General features: G+C 53.7%; 1 non-coding gene across 1 annotated transcript; it reads left to right on the top strand.

The window, feature by feature from the left end:
- The first annotated feature begins 12,310 nt into the window (after positions 1-12,310).
- On the top strand, positions 12,311-12,465 carry LOC126093309 (5.8S ribosomal RNA). Its single transcript, XR_007521497.1, has one exon. It is a non-coding gene; the product is annotated as a 5.8S ribosomal RNA (ribosomal RNA).
- The last annotated feature ends 247 nt before the right edge of the window (positions 12,466-12,712 follow it).

The following is a 12,712-nucleotide window of genomic DNA, read 5'->3' as shown; positions in this document are numbered from 1 at the left end:
GCTCAGCAGTGTGAACGCTGCAGCCAGCCGCCAAGGACCGTTGTTCAGAATGGTCCCCTAGAGTTAGCGCATACCTGACACGACCAGCAACCATCGAACCGTCGGTGTAAACAATTCCAGAGCCCTGATACGTGGCCAGGATGGAATAAAAGCGGCGGCGGAAGGCCTCTGGAGGGACCGAGTCCTTCGAGCCCTGTGCCAAGTCGAGCCGAAGGCAAGGGCGAGGAACACACCACAGGGGTGTACGCAGAGGCGCCCGGAAAGGAGGTGGAACAGGGAAAAACCCAAGCCCGCACAGAAGCTCCTTGCCGCGTACGGCGATCGGACAACCCGACCGGGGCCGACGGTCTGGCAGATGGACGACTGACTGCGGGAACAGGACACGATAATTTGGATGCCCGGGCAAGCTAAAAACATGGGCAGCATAAGCGGCCAGCAAACGTTGGCGTCGGAACCGCAGTGGAGGTACACCTGCCTCCACTAGGACGCTGTCCACAGGGCTGGTGCGGAAAGCACCAGTGGCAAGGCGTATCCCGCTGTGGAGAATTGGGTCCAGCACCCGCAACGCAGATGGGGATGCTGAGCCATAAGCTAGGCACCCATAATCCAGGCGAGACTGGATTAACGCCTGGTAGAGCCGCAACAGGGTAGATCGGTCGGCGCCCCAGCGGGTGTGGCTCAAACAACGCAGGGCGTTGAGATGCCGCCAATACGCTTGTTTAAGCTGCCGGATATGAGGCAGCCAAGTCAACCGGGCATCAAAAAGGACACCCAAAAACCTGTGGGTCTCCACCACAGCAAGGAGTTCGTCCGCAAGATAAAGCCGCGGCTCAGGATGGACCGTTCGGCGCTGGCAGAAATGCATAACGCGGGTCTTGGCAGCCGAAAACTGAAAACCACGCGCTACAGCCCAAGACTGCGCCTTGCGGATTGCGCCCTGTAGCTGACGTTCAGCTGCTGCAATGCTAATAGAACTATAGTAAAGACAGAAGTCGTCAGCATACAGGGAAGCGGAGACAGAATTTCCTACTGCCGCAGCGAGACCGTTTATTGCAATTAAAAACGGGCAGACACTGAGGACAGAGCCCTGGGGTACCCCGTTCTCCTGGACGAGGGAGGAACTATACGAGGCCGCGACTTGCACACGGAAGGTACGATACGACAGAAAATTTCTGATAAAGATCGGCAGAGGGCCCCGAAGACCCCATCCATGAAGCGTAGAAAGGATGTGATGACGCCATGTCGTATCGTACGCCTTCCGCATGTCGAAAAAGACAGCGATCAGGTGCTGACGGCGGGCAAAGGCTGTACGGATGGCCGACTCAAGGCTCACCAGATTGTCGGTGGCGGAGCGGCCTTTACGGAACCCGCCCTGAGACGGAGCCAGAAGGCCCCGAGACTCCAGCACCCAATATAAGCGCTGGCTCACCATCCGTTCAAGCAACTTGCAAAGAACGTTGGTGAGACTAATGGGACGGTAGCTGTCCACCTCCAGAGGGTTCGTTCCAGGTTTCAAAATGGGGATGACAATACTTTCCCGCCATTGCGACGGAAACTCACCCTCGACCCAGAGACGGTTGTAAAGGTCGAGGAGGCGTCGCTTGCAGTCCACTGAAAGGTGTTTCAGCATCTGACAGTGGATGCGATCTGGCCCGGGAGCGGTATCAGGGCAAACGGCAAGGGCACTCTGAAATTCCCACTCACTGAATGGAGCGTTGTAGGGTTCAGAAGCGTTGGTGCGAAAAGAAAGGCTCCGACGTTCCATCCGCTCTTTAATGGAGCGGAAGGCCTGGGGGTAATTCGCAGAAGCGGAACTCATAGCAAAATGCTCTGCTAAGCGGTTTGCAATGACGTCGGAGTCAGTACAAACTGCTCCATTCAGTGAGAGCGCAGGGACGCTGGCAGGGGTCCGATAGCCGAAGACCCGTCGAATCTTGGCCCAGACCTGCGATGGAGTGACATGGAGTCCAATGGTGGACACATACCGCTCCCAGCACTCCTTCTTGCCTTGGCGGATAAGGAGGCGGGCCCGCGCACGCAGCCGTTTGAAGGCGAGAAGGTGGTCCATGGAGGGATGTCGCTTGTGACGCTGAAGCGCCCGCCGGCGATCTTTAATCGCTTCAGCGATCTCAGGCGACCACCAAGGCACAGCCCTCCGCCGAGGGGACCCAGAAGAACGGGGAATGGCAGACTCGGCGGCAGTGACGATGCCGGCGGTGACCGATGTAACCACCGCATCAATGGCATCAGTTGAGAGAGGCTCAATAGCGGCAGTGGAGGAGAACAAGTCCCAGTCAGCCTTATTCATAGCCCATCTGCTAGGGCGCCCAGAAGAGTGACGCTGTGGTAGTGACAGAAAAATCGGAAAGTGGTCACTACCACACAGGTCGTCATGCACACTCCAGTGGACAGATGGTAAGAGGCTAGGGCTACAGATTGAAAGGTCAATGGCGGAGTAGGTGCCATGCGCCACACTGAAGTGTGTGGAGGCACCATCATTCAAAATCGAGAGATCGAGCTGCGACAAATGCTCAACGGTGGCGCCTCGACCTGTTGCCACTGACCCACCCCACAGAGGGTTATGGGCGTTAAAGTCGCCCAGTAATAAGAAAGGTGGCGGCAATTGGGCTATCAGCGCAGCCAGGACATGCTGCGCGACATCACCCTCCGGTGGAAGGTAAAGACTGCAGACGGTAAGAGCCTGCGGCGTCCACACCCGAACAGCGACAGCCTCTAAAGCTGTTTGTAGAGGGACAGACTCGCTGTGAAGAGAGTTAAGGACATAGATGCAGACGCCACCAGACACCCTTTCATAAGCTGCTCGGTTCTTATAATAACCCCGATAGCCACGGAGGGTGGGGGTGCGCATTGCTGGAAACCAAGTTTCCTGCAGAGCAATGCAGAGGAAAGGGTGAAGGCTGATAAGTTGTGGGAGCTCAGCTAGATGGTGGAAGAAACCGCTGCAGTTCCACTGGAGGATGGTTTTGTCCATGGCTGAGAAAGGCGTGCCGGGACTGGGACGGCAGATTACGCCGCTGGGTCACCTGCTGCCTCCGATTGAGCACCCGTGCTAGTGCTATTGCTATTCACGGCGTCTGAGGGACCGGCGAGATCGAGGTCCTCAGCGGACGCCAGAATCTCCACCTCGTCCTCAGACGCAAAGCTAGAAGGTAGCGATGGGGTGGCTACCACCGCGCGTTCCTTGGGCTTAGAGCTGCTCTTCTTTGATTTCTCACGCTGCTCCTTGGGTTTAACTGGCTGGGAGGGCTTCACCGATTCAGTCTCCGGGACTGAGGAGGATCGGGAAGCCCTTCAACCTGCAGATTGTGGGCACTTACGCCACTGGCTATCGTCAGCCTTCCCGCCGGTGAAAACCTGGGAAGGGAGGGACCCAAGGGACCCCTTGCGAGCGTGAGAAGCCGAAAACGTTGGACACTTCTCCGGCTTAGAAGCGGGGACCGACGTCCCCGATGGGGGGGATGGTGTTGCTCCTGAGGTAGGTGGCACAGGAGCAACCCGGTGGGTAGAGCCCCCCACTGGCAAGGGGGCAGGAGGAGTTGTACCACTCGTCGATCCAGCCGGAAGGCGCGAAACTGATGGGGCTAGCACAGGTGTTGTAGCAGCGGTGTAGGAAGTTGTCATTAGCACTGGATGTAATCGGTCGTATTTCCGTTTGGCCTCACTATAAGTCAGTCGGTCCAGGGTCTTATATTCCATGATTTTGCGCTCTTTCTGGAATATTCTGCAGTCTGGCGAGCAAGGTGAATGGTGCTCCCCACAGTTGATGCAGATGGGAGGCGGGGCACATGGAGTATCGGGATGAGATGGGCGTCCGCAATCTCGACATGTGAGGCTGGAAGTGCAGCGGGAAGACATATGGCCGAACTTCCAGCACTTTAAGCACCGCATCGGGGGAGGGATATAGGGCTTGACGTCACATCGGTAGACCATCACCTTGACCTTTTCCGGTAACGTATCACCCTCGAAGGCCAAGATGAAGGCACCGGTAGCAACCTGATTGTCCCTCGGACCCCGATGAACGCGCCGGACGAAATGAACACCTCTACGTTCTAAGTTGGCGCGCAGCTCGTCATCAGACTGCAAAAGGAGGTCCCTATGGAAAATAACACCCTGGACCATATTTAAACTCTTATGTGGAGTAATAGTAACGTTAACATCCCCCAACTTGTCACAAGCAAGTAACCTGCGTGACTGGGCGGAGGATGCAGTTTGTATCAGTACTGAGCCAGAGCGCATTTTAGACAAGCCCTCCACCTCCCCAAACTTGTCCTCTAAATGCTCGACGAAGAACTGAGGCTTTGTGGAGAGAAAAGACTCCCCATCAGCTCTCGTGCAAACTAAGAATCGGGGCGAATAACTGTTACCTCCATCCTGGGACTTACGCTCTTCCCACGGCGTGGCCAGGGAGGGGAACGTTTTCGGATCGTACTTCTGAGCATTAAATTGAGCCCGAGAACGCTTAGAGACTGCTGGCGGCTGGCCGCCAGCGAGAGATGATGTACCACGCTTCATTGCGGGTCATCCGCCCTGATGCCACCTACTCCGACCAGGGGCCCTCCCCACGGGCGCCACCCAGCCACAGCAAATGCCACCTGGCAGGATGGCTGTTGCCGGGAGTCCTGATACCCCAGGAGGATAGGCATCTACTCCTTGGCATACGTGGGGAGTTAACGGCGCAGGCATCAGTAGAGCGATCCCTGTGTTGTCAGGGGGCTACAACCAAGAGGGTACATGGCGGCCCCACCACAACGGACTGGCTACCGTGCTGGATCTTAGGTGCAAAACTGTCCAAGGTCGTCGTCGCAGTTAAAAGAAACACTGCAGAGTGCAGCGTGGTAATCGCACCCAGGGACGTATCCCCGCCCTAAAGATCGAAAACGAGCGGGACACCATTGCAACGACGTGAAAGCCGGCTAAAGGTCTAATTGCACGACGGATACAGTGCACCATGTAAGGCGCCCTTCCCCAATTGGCTCGCTCTTCGGAATAATTTAGAAAGATGGAGGTCAAACCCGAGAGGGGACCATCACATAAGGCCAAAACATGTGATACTCCTTTCAGTCGCCTCTTACGACAGGCAGGAGTACCGCAGGCCTATTCTAACCCCCGAACTCGCAGGGGGGCTTCAAGCCAGAAACTGGTGAGTGGACCTTAGTGCCAGATAGCCGGCGCAGGCTACCCCAGACAACAGAAGGAGTAAAATTGTTGAAGGTGCTTGTGAAAGCAACCCAGCTGGCTTTCTTGCTTTCTTTAATAATACGACGACACTGAGCACGTAATCGTTTATAATTGATACAATTCGGCACTGTAGGGTGGCGTTTAAATGAGCGTAAAGCACGTCGACGAACACGTAAAGCGTCTCTACACGCTGCGGTCCACCAGGGGACCGGTACGCGACGTGGAGAAGAAGTAGGGTGAGGGATGGAATATTCAGCAGCAGCGAGAATGACTTCCGTGAGGTGTGCGACCTGACGATCGCAGCTTGTGAAGGTTTGATCCTGAAAGGTCGCCCTGGAAGAGAAGAGCCCCAGTCTGCCTTGTAGATGGTCCAACTAGAGGAGCACGGAGAGGGGGTATGCTGCAGGAGATGGGTAACACACAGGAAGTGGTCGCTCGAATATGTATCAGAAAGTGCATACCACTCAAACCGGCGTGCAAGTTGGGGAGTACATATAGAGAGGTCTAAATGGGAATAGGTGTGAGATGTGTCCGAAAGAAAAGTAAGGGCGCCAGTATTGAGGCAGACAAGATTGAGCTGGTTGAAAAGGTCTGCTAGCAAGGAGCCTCGCGGGCAGGATGCTGGAGAGCCCCAAAGGGGATGGTGGGCATTGAAGTCTCCAGTTAACAAAAATGGTGCAGGTAGCTGAGCAATAAGTTGCATCATGTCTGCCCTGGTAACAGCAGATGACGATGGAGTGTAAACGGTACAAAAGGAAAACGTAAAGGTGGGGAGAGTAATGCGGATGGCAACTGCCTGCAGGCCGGTGTGCAACGTGATGGGATCGTAGTAAATATCATCCCGGACCAGCAACATAACCCCTCCATGAGCTGGGATACCTACCACAGGGGGTAGGTCAAAACGCACAGAGGTGTAGTGTGCCAAGGCAATTTGATCGCATGGGCAGAGCTTCGTTTCCTGGAGGGCTACGACGAGCGGACGGTGCAAGCGGAGCAGCAACTTCAAGTCCTCTCGGTTGGAGCGAATGCTGCGAATATTCCAGTGAATAAGTGCCATCGTAAGAAAAGGAAGATGAGAGAAGGGGTCACCTCGAAGGCCGCTTAGGGCCTGGCTTCGAGCGAGCACTGCCGCCGCTATCAGTAGGCGGACAGTCATCGTCCATTGGGTCTATAGGTTCATCGGCCATCTCGGGAGGATGGCCGGGAGGGGGAGCTTCCTCCGCCGGTGAACGGCAAGATGTACGGCTACCAGCGGTGCGGCCAGGCGAAACGGATGACGGCCTGGGGCGGCAACCGCTGGGTGGCGCAGGAGAAGAACTGCGCCGTGGCGGAGAAGGAGAACTGTGCTTCCTATGAGCCTTCTTGGAAGGCCGTTTGGTGGAAGTACCGGTCGAAGGCTGGGAGGTCGAGGTACGTAGGAAGTCTGCATGGGATGGTTCCTTCTTGAAGGCCCGTGCATCTGACTTCGGGGTCTTCTTCTTAGTAGAAGCTGATGAAGGGGCTGGTGTCTGTGGGGTGATGGGAGGAAGAGGAGACGTCGACCGCGCGATCTTAGCACTGGCCGAACGGACGACCGTGGTGCTGAAGGTCAGATCGCATGTCTGGGTTGCTACCTCCCAGGTAGTCCGAGGAGAGGCGAGGACTGTACTGTATTTCCCCGCTGGGAGCAGCGCGGGCTTCCTACTAGCCAATAGCTTGCGAGCAGCCGAGGTGGACACTTTCTCTTTGACCCGAATTTCTTGGATACAGCGTTCTTCCTTATAGGCAGGACAGTCGCGGGAGGATGCGGCATGGTCACCCTGACAGTTCACACAACGAGGAGACTGAGGTGGACAGTCACCCTCATGGGCATCCCTGCCACAAGTGACACATTTAGCCGCATTGGAACAAGACTGTCGAGTGTGATTGAAACGCTGACACTGGTAGCAGCGCGTAGGTGTCGGGACATAGGGGGCGAACAGAAATAACCTCGTAGCCCGCCTTGATGCGCGATGGCAGCTTAACACTATCGAAGGTCAAGAAAAGTGTCCGGGTCGGTACAAGGTCATTGTTGACCTTTTTCATGACCCTATGGACAGCCGTCACGCCCTGCTCAGCGAGGAAAGATTGAATCTCCTCGTCAGTCAATCCGTCTAGGGAGCTAGTATATACTACACCACGAGACGAATTCAAAGTTCGGTGGGCCTCCACCCTGACAGGGAACGTGTACAGGTGTGTGGCCCGAAGCAGTTTTTGTGCCTGAAAGGCACACTCAGTTTCTAGTAATAAGGTACCGTTACGCAACCTGGTACAAGATTTGACAGATCCGGCTATGGCATCTACGCCCTTCTGGATAACGAAAGGGTTGACAGAGGAAAAATCCTTTCCGTCCTCAGATCGAGAAACGACGAGGAACTTTGGCGCAGGCGGTAGTACTTTTGTCACTGGTGGCTGGTCACGTTTCCGTTTTTGGGCAGAAGTCGAAAGCGATGGAGTAGAATCCATTGCGGAGGAATCCCCCATGATTGCCAGCGTCTCCGATGGCGCGCTCCTTCCTTGTGGGGACCCTCTCAGAGGGCACTCCCGCCTTAGGTGAATGTTTACACCTCAGGTCACACCTCCCGAGAAACAGACGGAGGGACCAATCGGCATGGTCAGAAGGTATCAGCTCAGGCAATCACCCCTCCCCGGGCCTGGCCTTTACCAGGGGGTACGCGCGTGCCTTACATGTCTACCCAGGGCGGGGACTTACGCGTTACCCCGTCACCGGCTACGCGTGCGAACGCGTGGGTCGGCCTTCAGGCACGCACAGGGAGGAAGGAAGAAGAGGAAAAAGAAGAGAGGGAAAAAGAGGACAGACTGTCTCAAACGCCGAGGCGGAGATCAGAGAAAGCAAGGAGAAGAAGGCAATGAGAAGGCAAGGAGAAGAAGGCAATGAGAAGGCAAGGAGAAGAAGGCAATGAGAAGGCAAGGAGAAGAAGGCAATGAGAAGGCAAGGAGAAGTCCAGGGAAAGAGTAAGGAAGACAGTGAGGTGGAGAAGAGCAAAGAAAGGAACCAACAAAAGGAAGGAAGAAACGAGAAGTGAAAAACCAAAAAGACCAAAATTATAGGTCGTGGAACCGTCCGTCTCCGGACGCAGGCGCTAACTACCCCCTTGAGGGGGATGGACTCCTTTTAGTCGCCTCTTACGACAGGCAGGAATACCTCGGGCCTATTCTAATCCCCGGACCCGCAGGGGGGGTCTGAGGAGCTATTTTGAAGACGGGGAGGTCTGGCTATCGGCCCCTAGCGGCAAAGTCAGCAAGAAAATCACCAAGGGGTGTCCTCAGGGATCTGTCCTGGGGCCACTCTTTTGGGATATAAACATGGAACCACTCTTGGAAGAAATAAAAAGCAGTGAAGATGTGCTAGAGGTCATAGCCTACGCAGATGACCTCCTCCTGCTGGTCTGCGGCCGCAGCCGCGAAGATTTGGAACCAAAAATAGAAAGAGCTATTACAATATTGACCACATGGTGTCATAAAACTAAAGTGACTATCGCACCTAATAAGTCAACTTACCTGCTGCTCAAAGGCCAACTCATAAGAAATCTTACCGTTAGAATAAATGGCTTACCAGTCCTCAGGCGCCGTGAAGCCCGGTATCTTTGTGTCATCGTCGACGAGAGGTGGAACTATGCATCGCATATAGACAGTAACACAAAGATCTCTCACAGTATTACACAACCTAATCGGAATAGGACATAAAAGATTCCACCTCCCACCTGATCTTATTAAATTGTACCCTAACAGCATCCTCACATCCATAGTAGGCTATGGGTCAGCGGTCTGGGCACACAGGCTCACGAGGGTCATGCCTGCCATGGCCGTAAGAAGAGTGCAGTGAAATATGCTCCTACGGTCAGTAGGCGCATACAGAACAACTCCAGGAGGAGCACTTTCAGTACTGATGGGGCTATGTCCACTGGACATAAAAATTAGGAAACAGGCCACCTGGTATGGGATAAAGAAAAATCGAAGGGAAAAAAATAGTAGAAATCATGGGGATATATCTAGGGGACAAACGAAGCATCGAAAGAAGGGGAATGGAATTATGGTAGGAACTCTGGGATAGCGATGAAACTGGCCGAAGAACACACTAACTGCTTCCAAACATAAAGGAACGCCTAGAACTCGCCTACATCAAACCGACAAGGGGATTGCTGCACTTTCTTACTGGGCACGGACCCTATCCGACATATCTCTGACTGTTCGGGAAAAGGGCAACATCAGCGTGCGACTGTGGAGCAGTGCTGGGCACTCCAGACCATGTGGTGTACGAGTGTCCCCTCTTCGACGATGTTGCACAACAACTTAGGGAACAATTTCCGAACAACGACACGTACCACTTGCTCAAAGCACGAAAACACATTCAACGTCCTGAATCATCTAACAATCGTAATATCGAACAAAGTCCTCAAAGAATATTTAGGCAACAATCGATAAATTAACACCAGACTTGTCGCGTACACCCCCCTGTTCCGCCGGGACGTGGACTTGGACAGCCGCCTCACAGCTGGAATCCGCCAGGTTTTCGGAATAGGTTGGGGGTAGTACATCACCACCGGAATTGACTATGCACCGATCATGACATTAGATATAAGGTTAGTTATAAGATCAAACTAGGATAATAGAAATAGCATAGAACTGCAGCAACTACGTCACCAGCCAGCCCAGTGCCAGGGGCACTCCCACTGGGATTAGCTCAGTAGGAAAGGCCAAAAAGTAAGGTTTGTATCTATTCTGGCACACTTGTAACGCTGCAGGTAGAGTAGTCATAATAATAACCAGCTGCAAGTAGTATCCTAACAATAGAAGCTAAAATCAAGGAACGCTAGACAAACAATAACATAGTATAGTGTAGCATAGTAAATTAACCCCCATAGTGGTGATGGAGTGTAGTAAAAACCTGTAGTGTTAAACATAATAATAGCTGCGGATAGAACTTGGAAATATTTAAATATAGGACCAACTAATGTATTTAGGTAGTAGGTTACATTGTAACATAATGATCAAAGTTTTTTTAAAAAAAAAACAGAGTCCCGACCAGAGATGGAACGGACGCTTTTATTAGATCAAAACCAATCGGTCGGATCGTCCGGTCCGTTTGCCTTGGTGACTCTGAATAACTTTGGGCTGATCGCACGGTCCTCGTACCGGCGACGCATCTTTCAAATGTCTGCCTTATCAACTGTCGATGGTAGGTTCTGCGCCTACAATGGTTGTAATGGGTAACGGGGAATCAGGGTTCGATTCCGGAGAGGGAGCCTGAGAAATGGTTACCACATCCAAGGAAGGCAGCAGGCGCGCAAATTACCCACTCCCGGCACGGGGAGGTAGTGACGAAAAATAACGATACGGGACTCATCCGAGGCCCCGTAATCGGAATGAGTACACTTTAAATCCTTTAACGAGTATCTATTGGAGGGCAAGTCTGGTGCCAGCAGCCGCGGTAATTCCAGCTCCAATAGCGTATATTAAAGTTGTTGCGGTTTAAAAGCTCTTAGTTGGATTTGTGTCCCACGCTGTTGGTTCACCGCCCATCAGTGTTTAACTGGCATGTATCGTGGGACGTCCTGCTGGTGGGGCGACCCGAAGGCGTGCGACCGCCTCGCGCGTCCCGAGGCGGATCCCGTTGAAATCCTACCAAGGTGCTCTTTATTGAGTGTCTGGGTGGGCCGGCACGTTTACTTTGAACAAATTAGAGTGCTTAAAGCAGGCAAGCCCGCCTGAACACTGTGTGCATGGAATGGAATAATGGAATAGGACCTCGGTTCTATTTTGTTGGTTTTCGGAACCCGAGGTAATGATTAATAGGGACAGGCGGGGGCATTCGTATTGCGACGTTAGAGGTGAAATTCTTGGATCGCCGCAAGACGAACAGAAGCGAGAGCATTTGCCAAGTATGTTTTCATTAATCAAGAACGAAAGTTAGTACTAGGGCAGTATCTGATCGCCTTCGAACCTCTAACCATAAACGATGCCAGCCAGCGATCCGCCACAGTTCCTCCGATGACTCGGCGGGCAGCCTCCGGGAAACCAAAGCTTTTGGGTTCCGGGGAAGTATGGTTGCAAAGCTGAAACTTAAAGGAATTGACGGAAGGGCACCACCAGGAGTGGAGCCTGCGGCTTAATTTGACTCAACACGGGAAACCTCACCAGGCCCGGACACCGGAAGGATTGACAGATTAATAGCTCTTTCTTGATTCGGTGGGTGGTGGTGCATGGCCGTTCTTAGTTGGTGGTGCGATTTGTCTGGCTAATTCCGATAACGAACGAGACTCTAGCCTGCTAACTAGTCGCGTGACATCCTTCGTGCTGTCAGCGATTACTTTTCTTAGAGGGACACGCGGCTTCTAGCCGCACGAGATTGAGCAATAACAGGTCTATGATGCCCTTAGATGTTCTGGGCCGTACGCGCGCTACACGGAAGGAATCGGCGTGCCTTCCTAGGCCGAAAGGTCGGGGTAACCCGCTGAACTTCCGTGATAGGGATTGGGGCTTGCAATTGTTCCCCATGAACGAGGAATTCCCAGTAAGCGCGAGTCATAAGCTCGCGTTGATTACGTCCCTGCCCTTTGTACACACCGACCGTCGCTACTACCGATTGAATGATTTAGTGAGGTCTTCGGACTGGTACGCGGCATCGACTGTCGTTGCCGATGCTACCGGAAAGATGACCAAACTTGATCATTTAGAGGAAGTAAAAGTCGTAACAAGGTTTACGTAGGTGAACCTGCGGAAGGATCATTACCGACTAGACTGCATGTCTTTCGATGTGCATGTCGTGTAGCGCAACACGCTACCTGTACGGCAGCAGCCGTGCGCCGCGTGCGGAACCACGCGTGCTTCTCAAAACTAATGGAAATGTTGTGTGGTACGAGCGCTGAAGCTCTGGAGCGGCTGGCCTGCGGCACCTGGCGCCGGTTTTGAATGACTTTCGCCCGAGTGCCTGTCCGCTCCGGTGTGGAGCCGTACGACGCCCATCGGCCGTGAGGCCGTTGGACACAAAACGCTGGAACAGGAGCCGTCAAACGCCACAGTCCCGCCTATGCAACTGTTTTGAAAGAGACAGTGGAAACTAAAAAAATATCACCCAGGACGGTGGATCACTCGGCTCGTGGGTCGATGAAGAACGCAGCAAATTGCGCGTCGACATGTGAACTGCAGGACACATGAACATCGACGTTTCAAACGCACATTGCGGTCCATGGATTCCGTTCCCGGGCCACGTCTGGCTGAGGGTCGGCTACGCATACTGAAGCGCGCGGCGTTTGTTCCGCTTCGGAGACCTGGGAGTGTCCTGGCCGCCTGTGTGGCCGGCCGCATTTCCTTAAACGTGCGATGCGCGCCCGTCGCCTGGCGGTTCGCATACCGGTACTTTCTCGGTAGCGTGCACAGCCGGCTGGCGGTGTGGCGTGCGACACCTCGTACAACGACCTCATAGCAGGCGAGACTACCCGCTGAATTTAAGCATATTACTAAGCGGAGGAAA

The sequence above is a fragment of the Schistocerca cancellata genome, chromosome 7 (genome assembly GCF_023864275.1).
Source record: "Schistocerca cancellata isolate TAMUIC-IGC-003103 chromosome 7, iqSchCanc2.1, whole genome shotgun sequence".
Lineage (NCBI taxonomy): Eukaryota > Metazoa > Arthropoda > Insecta > Orthoptera > Acrididae > Schistocerca > Schistocerca cancellata.
This window is presented reverse-complemented; position numbering and strand designations above follow the sequence as displayed.